Source organism: Harpia harpyja, chromosome 6 (assembly GCF_026419915.1).
Source record: "Harpia harpyja isolate bHarHar1 chromosome 6, bHarHar1 primary haplotype, whole genome shotgun sequence".
Classification (NCBI taxonomy): Eukaryota; Metazoa; Chordata; class Aves; order Accipitriformes; family Accipitridae; genus Harpia; species Harpia harpyja.
The window spans coordinates 11,697,256-11,713,436 of NC_068945.1; the positions used below are offsets into that span (position 1 = coordinate 11,697,256).

The window sequence follows — 16,181 nt, forward strand, 5'->3', positions numbered from 1 at the left end:
CAGTCAGCTGAAATCAATAGAAAGACTGAGAACAATTTCAGTGGACTTTGGATTATACCCAAAGCGGCAGAAGAAAAAAAGATGCAGCAGGAACAGGGAGAATAAATGAGAGAGCAGATTAATAACTCCAAGAAATATTATTAGTACAACTTAAGAATAGCTGGGGAATTGCAAGAGGAGGGTTAGATTCTGCTCTTCAGGCTCAAATGCTGGCTTGCTCCATCAAAATCAATGGAGTAGATTTAGATTTACATGAGTATAACTAAGAACAAAATCAAATTAAGGAGTACAAAGTAACTGGAGAAAAACCAAGCATTATTGAGCGTTCCAACACTGGGAGGCACTCGGATACCATAGTGCTGAAGGCCACGTTAGTAGATTGATTAAATGATTGATCCATCAGTAGGAGATTTATCCAATATGGGGAGGAAACAGAGAGCTTTAAGTCAAGACTACTAATCAGCTATTATTTATATTTTCTGCACACTATAAACATACAAAGGAGATGCTTTATAGAATTTGCAGTAATAATTCCCCATTATTTCCCACTCTTGAGATTAGTTTCAACACACTTCAATATTTTAAAGGTGCTACGTAAAAAGTTTGAAAAAAAGTTTTCATAACAAAATCCGTGGAGTTTCATGTTTTCATTTAGATCATCTCTCCTTCTTTGAGTCTTACAGACTGATACCAAACACTACAAAAACTAAACCCAGAGCCATTTATACTATGAGACATGCACTATTTTTCTTGGACGAAAAATGGAGACTTTCTCTACACTTCATTGCTAGGGTCATCGTGAGGTTTGTATATGCCAGTGTGAAAGTAGCAGTTTCTTTTCAACAGTTTCATGCTCCCACAAACACAGGCTAATATCTTTCAGACACCTACTTTCACTAATGCATTGCCATTTCATGTATATTCTGCCTCTGTTCTGAAATCACAAACCTTAATAAAAATTAAAGCTCTGACTCGAGCTAATATTTCTTACCTTTTGTTTACTTATTTCCTTCTAAAATCACTGCAGTTATCACATTGTACCTAAGTCCTTACCACTGGGATTTCAAATTACTTGAACATTATCTGGTTTTATTACAAATAAAAAAATTATTCCATCCAGTCTGCCTGTCATTTCCATGTTTAGTCCACAAAATCCACCCATTTCTAATAGGATCTATCCAGACTTCTCAAAATGTATGGCAACTTTAACCAGAACAAGAGGGAGATTTCTACAATGCTGTGGAGCAGTAAGCAGAGAGCTACACCTTCTCATACAGAAGGTGAATTTGTATTTCATATATATGCATTTATAACAGGGTTGTGTTGAACATAGCATGACACAAAAACACTGTCCAACTTAGCATTACTCTACTAGTTTGTGTATCATTGATGAGTGAAAAGACTTGCGTCCTATTCAAAGGTCTAATGATCACAAGTGCCATTATTATTATGTCAACCTACACTTAAATACAGTTTCAGAAAGAAACAACATTTTTATAGCACTTCCCTGGGAGTTACATGTGTTTTGATTCCCAGTGCTCAGCTGTAGTGGGATCAGAAAGGTATAATCCAAAACACTACAGAAGGGAACTTCAGAAGGTTTCACCTGGGTATTTATTTGAGCATGTTTGCTCACCTTTACTCAGCAATTAGGCTCTTAACTATAGTACAACAAATTTATTGCAGATCACAGGTTAGTAAATAGACCACCAGTGCATGCACCTATAATCGAAAATTAAAGCTCAGTGTCTTGGGCATAGCAGCATTTGTACTTATCTGCTGTATAGAGGAAATGGAGCAGAAAACTTGTCTGTAAGTCACCATTTCCCTTTCTTCCATCTCCCAAAAATAAACAAATTAAAGACATTGTGAAAGGTTTACAGTAAGACCCATGCAAAGCTTTCACCACAAAATGTAAAAATCCCTCATGCTTCATTACAAATCTGAAAAACAAGACAGTATCGGGAAACAACTTTCACACAATGATTAAGAGTGTTAGAAACTAAAGAAAAGCTCTGAGATTGAGAAAGAACTATGATTTTAAGAAGAAATTATTTTAAGTAGAGTGTTTTCATATGTTGTGGACAAAAACGAGGGAAAATTAATATTTTCAGAAACTGAAAGCCTTCTCGATGGGCAAGAACTCTTGCAAACCAGTAAAAAAAAAGTAATTTACATACCCACTTGGACATCCCAAATTTTATGTTCAATAGCAGTATATCTTTATCTTCAGGTACAAACAAACAACTTGTCTCAACAGTTGAAAAAACTCTGTAATTCAAGAGGATTTCAGGGGGCTCTGGAAATCTTTCAGAATTAGGCTAGACTTCATTGTGCATTAGAAAAGAAAGGACACAAAGCAAGCCACCTATATTAACCATCCACAAAAATAGCATCCAGCTTCCTGGCTCTATTTTTGTGGTCAGCAAGACTTTACTCTGAAAGTAGTCCCATCACTTCAGCGATTCCCCTCCCAAACAGTTCTGGGATTCTCATTTTTCTGTTTTTTCAAGTCCTAAATAGCAACCTCTCAAAGGCAGGGACTGCCTTCATGCAACTTGTCCATGAAGTGCCTGCTGCAGTGGATTTTCCAGTTCCCACCTGCAGTTTCAGGGTACTGTTATCTGAGATGCTACAGTAGAACACATTAACATCCCTCAAGCTTTCATCTTGTTCTTCAGCATTGACAATATGCATTTAAGGAAAGAAAGTACAAAGCTAGACACTTAGAATCATAGAATCATTTAGGTTGGAAAAAAAACGTATTGGTTAATGGTTGGACTCAATGATCTAACACCACCAAGTCTACCACTAAACCATGTCCCCCATGTCTATATGTCTTTTAAATACCTCCAGGGATGGTGACTAAACCTTCTCCTTGGGCAACCTGTTCCAATCCTTGACAGCCCTTTTGGTGAAGAAATTTGAACCTGAATCTACAAAAGCCTGCAAGAGCAGCTCAAGAGGTATAAACTGCTCTGTTCACCTCAGTGAGGTGTTAACACTGATAACCCAAGAATGACAATAACAGGGCTGAAGTTTAAACTATTTCAAGGCTTATGTATGAAAAAAAAAACCAAACAAACAGGCTGTACAAAGCACTATATGACCTCCCACTCTGATGTTGTAGGCATGTGGCATTTGAAAGACAACCTGTTTAGCCTCCTCCCGTCTAACAAGGAACCAGCCTCACAGAGCCTAAACACAGTACAGCCACCACCCAAACAAGAGAGGGATTAATTCAAGTGGCTCAGAGTTGAAAAATAACATCCCACTTAAGTGACCTGGCATGAGTAGAGCTGATTTTGTAGGCAACCTCAGAAGGGTATTTATACACTTTTCTACCCTCCCCTGCTCTCACTGTAATACTTATACAGAAAATTTCTTAAATCAGATATGGCAGAACCACTAATAATCCATTTGCACTCTGGGTGAGCTTGGCTAATGAATTCAAATGAGAGCAGAAGCAAGCCACAGACTGCCAGATTTTTAATATCCTCATATTTTCTAGTAATGGTGTAATTGTAATTAATGTTTACTTTGTTGTGTATTTTATTGTTGAGTCTTTAAAGTCCTCTGGGATCCCTTTGGGATATACAGCACTATATAAATGTAAGTTGTTATTATCAAATAACAATCACCGGCCATTTAAATTATACAATAGCTACCTGATTATACTTAACCAAGTTAAAGCTCTAATAAAAAATGATTATATATAATCTAAATTAAAGATTTTTCCCCAGTTCAAAGAACCCAAAGGTCTTTGCATTGAGCATGCAAGTGCCCTGCAACACCTGGAGCTTGATCCTGCAGTACCGAAATCAGTTAGGACTTTTGCTGTTGCTTTCAATGGAGAAGCAATAAGATGCTTGGCAGAGTTAAATATCTCAAGAATTCTACCCTTCTGAAGCAGCAAAGTTAAGATTTATTTTGCCTCCCAAAATCATTTGATAGAGTATTCAGTCTTACCTCTAGTATTGATCCTGAAGCATCTATAGCAGTCATTTTGGCTGCATCACCAGTTATATATATGCTGTGTATCTGAGAAATTATTTCAGCGTAGCATAGAGATCCCTGAGCTTACACTAAACCATTTAACTTGGTGTTCGTGCTGCCAATTGGGTGCATTGTGGAACATGAAGACGGCAGCTGACCCTTCCTCTCTGTGGTCAGAAGTCCCAACCTCCTCCTCTTTTATGATAAAGCCACAGGGACACAGCCTCCAAAATATTTACCCTCAAGTCTTGCACATGAAATAGTCCATGCAACCACGACAGATATTTTAAGATGCAGTAGATTCTGGAAGTGCTGTTGTCAGGCATACTTCAAACCCCCCGAAATCACACAATCAGCAATAAGATACAGTGACATTTTATACATGAACTCTTGGAGATTATTTACTTGGCTTTGAACTGTTAGAAATCACATCTTCAAGCTTTGAATCCACTGGGGAAAGAACTAAGTTAGCTGAAAGTCTAACATATGAAAACATGACTCCAGGACTTAAGGTTAGAAAAAACCTTGCTTTTGCTCTCTCCTAATAAATACCATGGGAGTGGGGTGGGGGGGCAGTGTGGGTGGAAACACATCTTTTCTGGCTGACCTCTGCCAAGTCATTTCCTTTGCTTCAGGTTTCTCATCTGTGGAATAGGAGTAATAGCATTAACCTCGTTCCTGATGAATAGCATTGTAGATGGGTCTACGTTATATTTCAATGATAATAGATCATCTTGTGGACCTTTTAGTATCAATAAAAAAAAAAAAAAAAATCAGAGTCAATGACCTGTTGGCAAGTAATGACTAACCCAACTTAAATTCAACTGCACAGGTTAAGAACACAGTCGGCCCAGGATCCCTCCAGCAGAGGTGGACAGACTACCCTACAGGTCATAAAGGCCTAATGGGGGCTGAAACATTTTTGCTGAAAAGCATCTCTGTGCTGACTACAAAGGCAGGCTCAGATGACAACGTTCAAAACCTAGTGACCTCAGAAAAGTGCCTAATGTTAGTTAGGATGAACCTAGAGCCACAACCTTGATTTTAATCAGTTCTGGATTCTTCTGAATTTTATTTTTTAAATATCTAAGGTTTAATCTGAACTTCCCTTCTTTTCTTGCTTCCTCCCCCAAATATTTTTTTTTTAATTGAGAAGTTACAGTGGGTTGATTTTTATGTGATAAAAAGGTCTACTAAAAACCATTACCTTCAGAAAATAACTTCAACAATTTCTCCCATCAGAAGTATATTTTGTTTCAAAGCTGATATTTCAAAACAAAGATGTTCAATTTTCATGTAAAAATTGTTCCTTTTCATTTTAAATGAAAATAACTGAAGTGAGGAAAGACTGTGTATCTTTGAGAATTGGATGTTAATTCTTTAAGATTTGGGCTAAGATCACACTAGCTGAAGATCCCTCTCTCCAGCAAAGCAAATAACCACAACAGTGACATACCATAGACCTTTCACATACACTTAATGACTTCAGTGGCGCTCAGCCAACTTCCACCAGCTGAGAATCTGGGACAGAAGCCCCAGCTGAAATCAGGGCTCCCTTGAAGGAACCTCTCTACAAGAGACAGCCCTCACAATACAGTTTGTAATTTAAAAGGACAGCATAACCAACAGATGAGAAATAGAGATTATTATTAAAGGCAGCATAAGTGTCTGTCACAAAGTGACAAAGAAATCTGGGGAAAAGCAAGGCATGGATTTCTTGAGTTCTGAGCTCCCAACTAATGCTTGCTTTCTTAAGGACATTTCTCACAGTGAGGATGGAAGTAAAAATTTAATAAACACTATTGGTTATTATTAATTTAAGTACAGTAGCCATGCATCAAAACTCCACATGTATTAGCTAACTTTGATTTTAAAGTGTTACCCACTGATCTTTCCTGCTTGCTGAAGCATGCTGTCAGTAAGGTTCTTCAGCTACAGAAGGTGGTGGATGATCATACCTGTGTGTGCACACAGCTCTCCCCTGAAGTACAAGTCCTCCATCAGCACTGAGACTGCCTGAGTCACCAGAAAGCACTGCCTTTTGTTTGACACGTCTCTAACATGTCAGCAGAAGAGCACAGGGTGCTATCCATCACTCAAGCCACAATACACCCTGACACACCAGTTAGGAGGAGTTGGAAGGCTAAGTCAGGGGTGATAACTTGAGGTGGGAAAAGGATCTGGGAGGTTGGGGAGGAAAGGAGAGAAGGGCGGGGGTGGTACAAGATCCATATTGTTGTTTCACTGGAAGGACACAGCATGTCGTAACGAATTACCGTTAATTTGCACCACCAGTACAGTTAGACTGAGACCGGCAAGTGACTATGACAAACAGCACTTGCAAGATCACATAATGAGGGGGCAAGGCTGCTTCACTGGAGCCGCTTCACTCAATTAGTGGACAAGGCTTTTAATGCTGCTATGCACAACCAAAGCAATTTTGATTACTTAGAGCTAAGTCTCCATTTAGAATGAGTCACAAGCTGAAACGGGTTTTGGTTTTTTTGCTTTTAATATAATTTATCTACAGAGTATTCCAATGGTAATAAGCTAACTGAAAGCTAGACACATTAGCCTCTGTTTGTGCCTAAGTAATGTTGAAAAATACTTTTTTAAAATAAGTTCAAAGAGTATCTATTCTAGCAAATAAAACCAATAAAAAGATAGCAAGCAATCAATAACTATGCCAAAAGTGAGGGCCAAATCTTGCTCTTATTCACTGTGATTTATCTCCAAAACTTTGGGAGAGGATTTTGGTAGAACAGCAAGAGTTTCATGACAGTACACTTAGAGCAGCAGCATGCTTTGCTCACCTCCTCTTGGCTACATTTACAATTAAGCGACTTGATCGATTCTGTTTGCCAAAGACCAAAACTGCATTACCTCCTGAGTAGTATATAAAATTGTTTGTTCAGTTGTTTAACTTGTTTAGGAAGTATGATTTGATCCCAAGAAACTCACAAAACCCGAGCAAAGTCTGTTAATGTTCATTAAATATTTCCGAGCTATTTCTGCTAGCCTAGGTAGAAACCTTAGTTTCCACTGTTGAAAGTAGAGCTGTACAAATAACTGTGGCTTAAGGATACTTTTGCTGGGCAAAAGAAGGTGCTGCCAACAGTTTAAAAGTAGATCCTGTGAACAAGGTGCTGCTGCCAAACTCTCCTTACCATTGTGTCTTCAGGATTAAAGTATTCACCAACATTAGGAGGACCTGAATTTAAACTAAACATGATTTGGAGCAAGGATCTGTGTGTGCATCATATCCTAACATCCGCCCTAACCAGTAGTCCATCAGGATCTACTTATCAGTCTTTCCAGTTGAAGCTCTGCATAAACACTTACATATTCCTTGGCATAGGGAGTGGACCTGTTACCTGCTTTCACAGGGATCAGCCTGCTCACAAACCTACACAATTATTCTGTTTCTCCCTCCATGAATGTATATGCATCAGTACGTATATATAGACTAAGAATGAAATATGAGAAGAAGAAAAACTGCATTCAAGACCTTACTCAAATTTAGGAAGAAAGAGGATAAGAACATGGATCTCCTATGTGCCTGTGAGCAGTCCTCATCACTAGGCTGTGTAGTTAACTGAGTCGTCTTGGAAATCCCAAGAAATCAAAATGCTTTGTTTCATATGTATTGAAATGAATCATTTTGATGTCAAGAATTTTATTTTCATCTTTACTTTGGCTGAAATTACTTCTCAGATTTGACCCAAATTTCTGAAGAACTTTAGCTGCTTAGAAACTGAATTTTTGGATGCATAAATTTGTTTCTGTGGAAAAAAAAAAAAAAAGCTACCCAAACATGCAACATTTCAGTACTTCATCAACATTTTACAAGTGGGTGGAGGGGATTGGGGGGGTGGAGTGCTGTTGAGAGAAAGTGATTCCTTATCAAAGAACCAAGAGAGATAATAACCCACAATTCTCCCTATATCTGATCTAGCACAAAACTGGATTTTCTCACTGGCCTCCAAAGCACCCGGTACTGCCCAGTTACTGTGGCAGGGTACTCAAACCAACAGACCAAACATCTGATGCATTACGGGCACTGAGCGGACATAGGCTTTGCCTAAAGCACAGAACCAGGAACGTTTTAAACTGCTTTATTTCTCAGCTCCAGTACAGCTATGTATGTATAATTTATTTAAGATTTGACTCGGCAGGGTAGCTGCATGCAATCAGCATATTGTTTTTGTGAAGGTTCCCCCCATTGCCCCTTAGACAGATTTTAACTGTCAGTATACTGGCCTTTCGAATTTTTGTTTTCATAATACCATAAGCTATTTGAACATACATTATTATATACTAATCATTGCTTGTCCAATTTTTTGAGTCTTACAGGCGACAGCAGAGAACAAGAAATGCAATTTAGTTAGAACTTCAAAGCAATGTTTCGTTATCATCCAAACTGGGGCTCTTTTATGCCTCTTTCACTATTTGGTTTTAAAAGTGAAAGGAAACCAGTTGCTTGAAATTAGTTCTTTCAAATTTCCACCCACCTCCTCCTGCTCTTAAAGGAGGAGCTTTATGATAATAGATAGGCTGATCTTGAGATCAATCACAGATAGAGATATATTTACTGTCCTCACATAGTCATAGTATTGCTTACATTCACATGAATTAAAGATTGCCTAAATCCTGCCTCTGAACATTTCCAAACTTTAAAAAGATAGAGATATATATTTGAATTTTATATCCATCTCATATCTCTGTAGTGGGATGAACAAAAATACCTGATTCAATCACACCTGAACTCTATAAAAACTGGGTCTTTCAAGATTTGATGTCATCCTGTGGACTTGTGTACATAACAAACAAGCCCTCAAAAAACTAATGCAGAACAGCTCCACTCCACACTCATCCTTATTCCTTTTCAGGAGTGCCTTTGTATGGTTTAGATTTGCTTTTGAAGTAGATTAAGCTAGACTCCATATGGCATTTTTAGTGGTGAAGCGAAGTGCCCACAACAGGAACTAGTGCAGAACAGTATTGTGCTTCAATGCATAGCCAAGCTTGTTCAATAATGACCTAACACAGGGTAAGCCTGAATAATATGCTCAGGTATAATAAGATGCTGGGTACTTGATGAAAAAATTATGGTGAAAAATTCAATGGTTTACATTGCACAAAAGGTCATATTACTGTAGATATTCAGAATGGTTCCTTTATAAATTAAAATCCACACATAAGCCACATTCCGTATTTTTAAACTTAAATCCCAAACTTGAAAGTCCCTATGCTACAGGTGCAGTGGGGATGGCATCTTAGTCAGGACAAGCAGGATTGGCATGATGGACTTCTGCTATTCATATAATGGCTCTCCAACCATTACTAGCAGTCCTGGTTACTCCCTCCTCCTTTCTTTTTGACCAAACAGTCCAGCCTGGACACAAGATAGCTTTTGTTAAAATCCATTTAGTTCAATGAAAAGAAAAAGTAAGTCAGCTCCTCCAAACAAAATTTTAAAAAAGTAAATCAACAATATCTTTGACATTTAACTAAGAAACTACCAAAAAAAGCAAAAACTATTTTAAAAGTTCACACAATTGGAAAAGTTCTTCTGGCTGGAACAATTGATAGTGGAGCAGAGAACAAGAAACTGAAAAGGTTAAGGTTTTTCTGTATGAAAATGGTAACTCAAATACACAGTCAGGGGGACGGTTATACATATGTTTTTGAACTAAAACTCTAACCTGGCATGATTAATTTTGGCCTTAGTTTTGTCAAAATATTGGAGTCCATATGGCACAAAGCAAATAATTTTACATTTTTATTTTAAACCCCTATGTGTTTTTCTTGTCCATTCCCTTCTCTTCCACCACGCACACTGGCAGCCGCTACCAATATGCCAAATGCCAAATCAACCCTGCAAGTCGGCTGGCACAAGCACTCTACAATACTGGCACACACTTCCTTTTGCAGGGGGATTCTCTCTGAAAGCCTGTGGCACATCCAAGCACCCCTGCTTAGCAGCTGAGGACCCTGTCTACCCCAGTCACATCAGCAACAGGGTGCCTTAACTGTGAATGCGCTGCCCATTTCATTACGCTTAAATAAAACTACGCTTCGCATCGGTGCATCGATTCCCCTTCCTGCCCCAAAGAATCAGTCAGTGCTTTATAGTATCTTTGTATCTAGCAATGGAAAAGTATTGCTGTTCCAGAAAGAGAGGATGCAACTCACTGCAACATAAGAAAAAAAACCAACCAGACATCACTCAGGCAAGCTGAGCAAACTCCTGCACCTACAGTTGGCTCCACAGAACATAGATGCCTAAGTGGAGCAAAGGATGTAACTCCTTCGCCTCTTGTCCATAAAACCTTCAGGGAGCTGGAGGGAAATCAGGAACATGGAAGGCTTTGCTGACCCTGTCAGGATTCAAACTAGTATTTGAGCTGCAAATACTAAAATCATTCCCTTTGCTACCCTTCCCATTTATTTATTTTTTTTCCTATGCATGTCGCTCAACCCATGGCACAATTTATTTTTTTTATATATAGATGTAAAGGTTTTAGTTAGATATTCATTCAGAGTAGAAGACAGCAGGCTCCTTAAATAAGCAGACAAGTAATAGTATGTTTAGACAAAGACCCAGAATGAGCACTGGAAAGTCAAGCACACTGTACTGAACCAACAGTGCATATACCTTCTAGTTCGTTTTCTACACTTGTACATTAAGTTCGTGGCCAGAGGTGACTCCCGCCTCCCAGTGTGATAAACATCCTCTGCAGCTACAGGAACTGTGCTCAGGAACTTCAAGAGAGCCCTGATGGCAAGGTCAAAGTAATACCCCTTTTCACTTGTAGCAGGAAATGGTGAATCCTTCATCTGTGACAGCCTGTTTTGAGGGAGTTTGGGAGCATTTCTGAGAAAGATCCATTTCTTGGGCTGCACTGGGTTGCAGCGCACAGGCTACAGGAGCCTCTGGAGGGATGCTGTCCAGCCACAGTTGTTCAGAGGTCCCCGCATCAGCCCAACAACTGCAGATGGAGAACGACCCCACGCACTGCTCTTCCCTTGAGACGCGGTGAGGAGCCCAGAGGACCAGGTGAGTGCACCTGCAGTAGCCTGTGAAGCTGAGGACACAGCCTGCAAAGTTTGACGCTACCTGGAGCTCCCAAGTGCTGGAGGCTCCCTGCAAGGGTACACTACCTTGTCGCAGCCCAGCTGAGAGCTGACCAGGTAACAGGTAAGCAACAACTAACAATTTGATTACTCCCTGCCACAGTGTAATGGTCAATCGAGATCGCTTGATTGCAACAAAGCTAAAAACTTTCGTCTGTAATAGCCTAATGGAGAGAGAGGGAAACTTTGGTCTCTTGTAATCGCACAATACATCCACAAGACACTGGGCTGTCTGCCTCTTCCCACATTACCAAGTTTCTGTTGGAGCAGCAACTCCACCTAACAAATGTAACTTTAACAACAGTAAAACAACCTAATAGCTTAGCGTGCCAGGGGGCTAATGTGGTGGGCCATTTAACGCTGCACTAAATAGCCCTGGTTTGATTCTCATTGCCAAGTGCTGAACTGAGAATTGCAACTGCAGGAGCAGTTCCTAATTCATTAGTTAAAGGGGGTCATTGCTCATAGGGTGGGGAAAAGGGAGGGGAAGAGGAAAGAAGGGGGGGAAAATATCAGACAACTCTAAACATTCAAAGTCGACAGAAGGTTGCACTCCTGAGAGATGCAGTATTTAGCTGAAAGCCTGACAAAGCTCTGCAGCTGGGAGGCCTGTGGTGGTTTTACTCGACACTAAAAAAGTTGCCATAAGACACTTGTAACCTGTATAATAGGCTTGGTGGGAACAGGGAAGCTGGGAATGAAAGGAAGGTGAAAACATCTTGCTAATAACACTGCGGTTTCGTTTCAACTGGCCCTCAAAACCATACACCATGCAGGCTGTCAGCACGGCAAAGCAGCAGCAAAACAAATAAACTGCTTTCCCAACTACACTTCCCAAAAAAATGAACCCCCAAACCAGACCTGACTGCAAAGGAGATCACTTAAGAACTTAAAATGATACAACAAAACAAGCCCAAATTTACAGGGCACCTCTGCAAAGGGAGAGCTTTATTCCTGAATGTTAGAACCCTAAAACAACCGTTTTCTCTAATTTCTGCCATCACTCAGATTGGCCTTGAATTACCTCCTGATAGGCCTCCCATGTGCTTGCAGATGAGAGAGTGTAATGGGGATCTGTTAATTAACTAGAAGCAAAGTTGCACGGTGGGGATCAAACACTGGATGCGTCCTAAAACTCCCACAGAGAAGATGAAATGCAGCGCAAACTTTAAAGACTTCCCGTCATTAGCTAAGACCTTGGCTGCTCCTGGCCCAGACCCCTCCTGTTTCAGAGAACAATGAGGACAATGATGGCAGAAATGAAATAGTGCAGCAAGGAACAAAGGAATTAGCTATTTACCCACAGAGAGAGAAAGGAAAAGAGGGGCAGGGGGAAGGGAACTTGCTTTTTTCCTAGGGTTTCTGTCTACTTTTAATTAATTTACGGCTGCCAGGGACTTGCACACAGAGCACGCCCAGGAGCATTGTGTTAGAGCACGGTGTTAATACACGTAACATCTACTGTTTACTCCCAGGCAGGAAGGAGAAGGAGCTGGAGCAGAGAGGCAGTGGGGAAGGAAGAGATGACATCTTCACTCTTTGCAGCCACTTGAAAGAGATGGGCAGAGGTGAGCAAAAGGTTACACTGATCTCTAACTTCTATGAACCTGCTTCCATGTGGGCTATTACTCTTTAAAAGAGCTGCAGGTAGGGTCGGTCACTGTGGACAAGACTTGCGCTGGGTACTGAAATGAAAAGGGAGGGCACTAGGACAGGGACACCCAGGCGAGGGACAGCAAGCACTGCACTGACAGCTCATCAGAAACCAAAGGGCCAGGTTCAACAGGCTTCCTCCAATGCCCTCAGACCAAGGGAAGAGACCTCAGAGTGGAGACCCACAGCCAAACACTGCTCTGCAGACATACCCAGCCTCACTTCACTGTATTTCCAAAGCACGCACCCTGAGCCAAGGCGGCTAGCCTTGCAGCAAGGCTAATTGGGCTAGGCAGAGCACCCCACTGCCACGACGGCACCAGTAGCTAACTTCTTCAGTGGTTCCATAGATAAATGCTGCCCCCAGCTTCACTGAGCTGAAAATCCAACTATAGCTAAACTGTGCCTACCCCTCCGACACAAGGGCAGGGCTGGGACCTTACTAGAAAGGCAACTGGATGCAACACAGGATACCCTAAAACACCTGAGCTGGCATTGTAAGCCTATGTTCAAGTGACTGACTTGAGCACCAAATGATAATTTGCTTCATCTTACCTTACATCTAAAAATAGCTTTGTCGGATATTTTCATGAAGCCTAAACCCCAGGATGCAAAGCAGCACTGCGTTTCCATTGCAAGCCTGAAGGAAAAGGCACAGAGAAGTCACACTGCGCAAGGAGAGAGTGCCCTGCAGTAACACTCTGCAGCTCCACCTACAAACCCACCAGACCTTAGAGATGGCGATGGGTGCAGCATGAGAAGCTGAAGGGAACAGCGTAATTCTCCTGGTAGGTGCTTTGTGAACTTCTGCTGAGGCTTTCATCTCCCTTGGAAAAGGAGAAGAAGAAACAGAGGCTCCACTGAAAAATATGAGTCTGCAGCTGACCAGATTTATTCTCAGCCTAGACAGTGTCTTTAGGCAGCAATGGTTTCAGTCCATATTTTGCACATCACTGCTTTTGATAAGGAATGGGAACAGGAACATGAGCCCCAGGTGAGGATGAAGCATTTACAGTATTTTCTGGTTGCTCAGAAGAATGGGGGTAGGGGTGCCAGTCTTTTTCAAAGGTAAGATCAAATGATACTATTATACATGTTTTAAAACTAAGAGGCATAAACATTTGGTTTCTAGGCTACCTGTTCAGAAGAATCAGCATGTGTTTCACAGTTCAGCAAGAGAGACAAAACCTTCTAGGCTTACAGTTAACAATACCAAACCAACAGTTAAAAAAGCCCATTACACATCAGACATGTTTGGCTATGTAGGAGAAAAGCACAGAAAACTTCCCTGACGTTTGGTCCAGGGCACCAAGCTTGACTCACCACAGGAGGAGTGAGGGAACATCCTTTGATACCATAACTAGTGTCTCAGCACTGTCCTACATTAGCTAAATCCAGAGATGGGAAATAGACATAAGGTGAACAGAGGATTAGAGGATTTTATATCCTGTTTAGATGTGTTATAAAGCCAGCTACACTTTCAAAGGGGAAAGTGATGTCTTTTTTTTCCAGAAGCATCTCATGCCTGTGCCAGATAGTTAAGTTTTCATGTAACAGACACTATTCTCCAGCGTTGCCTACATATCACTCAATCCTAACTAAATTGAACTAAAAGATCTAGGAGCACATCTCATTGCTTTTTCACTCTTCTCTCTCCCAGCAGCTCTTGCTTCTTCCCCCAAGGACTGCTTCTCACTATTGGGAAAACACTGACATCACAACTTCTGTGTGTGATTACATTGTCCTCTACCAATGAGGTTCAGATACCCACCTGGCACCCCAGGGATGACTGCATCATTTGTGTCTTGGGCCCTGATGAGTGCTGCACTGATGTGGGCCACAAGCACTGCACCACCACTTTACACCCCCACCTTCACTACTCTCCTTTTAAGTAATGCTGCTATTCAAATTTTGCAGTTAGACACACAGATGATTTGTCTTGCCTTTGGTTAGCCAGGAAAGCTTGTGGCGAAGTTGGGAACTGAACCTCAACTCCAGATTAGTATTACCAGAGTGTCCCTATTCCTCTTCACAAACAGGGTTCCTGTGCCTCCATCTACAAACTGGTGTTTCCCTTGTTTAAAGCTACTGGACTTGTCCATGCAGGTGAGTCTGACATTTTTGTGTATGTGGGCACCATTTTCTCCATTCTCGTTGCATTGCTGAATCTTTGGTGATGCTCAGAGAGACCACAAAGACCAAGTGATCATAGGGATTGAACAACTTGGCACAGCAGCAAGGAGGTCACTTTGGCTCAGAGCTGAAGCACATTAAGGTAGCAGTTGACAGTAAACCTGCTTACAACTGTTGTCTTTTTGGGGAAAACAAACATCATCAATTTCAAGATCAAGCACCACCACCCACCACTGCCTGACTTAGAACCAAATCTCACTCATCTTGTTTATCCAGGGAGATCTGTTTGGACCTTTACTTTTGAAATGGAAGAAATCTCCTCAAATTTTATAAAAAAAGAGAATAAAGGGGACTCAAGTTTATGAAATTTGTTCAAGTCTCAAGGAGAACACACAAGATCGTAGCTCCAAAGGGAAAACTGCTTTAACATCGCAAATACATGAGATTAATCCTTACTTTGCACTTCAGACCTTTTTGTAACGGAGTCTGGGTTGCAAATTCTTTGCTTTTATGCACCTCTGACAGCAAAACAACTGTGTTAGAATAAGTGATTTTTAAAAATCTGTTTTAGTAAGTCATTTGGCCTATATCACTGAGAAAATCATCCCATCACAAAATCTGCCAAAAGGTTCAGTTATTATTAGCCTCCAAGATGCAAGCTAATTGCTTTCTGTGTTTTTCACCAAAACCAGCTGAGATCCTGAGGTTCACAAAAAGGATACTGCACACGCTCAGAAATTTGCCTGTCCTGAAGATTCTTTTAATTACACATTTGACATTAGTGTTCCCCAGTGTAAAGTCTGTGTTATTTGTTAGGCTCACATCTTACAGAGACTTCAGCAAGCCTGTAAACTCTGCATACATCGATAGTCTTGCTGAAGTTAGAGGGACTATTCAGATGCATAAACTAAAAAGTGAACTTGCCAAGCCTTTGCAAAATCAGAGCCAGACTGTCACAGTGCACACTATAGACCTCATCACAACTGCTGGAAATTAAATATATTTCTTTAAAAAATGAATGTAACAAATTTTATTGAGAAATCATTGGGTCTCTTTTCTCTTCAAAAAATAGTCTAAACAGATATCCAAAGACTGTAATACTGCACAGTCCCTCTAGTTTTTTCGTATCTCCTCCTTTCCTGAAGTTAGTTCAAGCCTAGAAGTAGTCCAAAAAAGCCAAGTGACTTGACTTCTACACCTCAGTAACTCTCTGCTGCCATCATAATTTCTTGAAGCAACAGCATCCCGATACAGTCCATTTT

At 40.7% G+C, this 16,181-nt stretch overlaps 1 protein-coding gene across 2 annotated transcripts in view; it reads right to left on the minus strand.

Moving 5' to 3' along the window:
• The window catches only part of SOX5 (SRY-box transcription factor 5), a 649,933-nt gene that overhangs the window by 456,373 nt on the left and 177,379 nt on the right, over positions 1-16,181 (minus strand). The window lies entirely within an intron of this gene.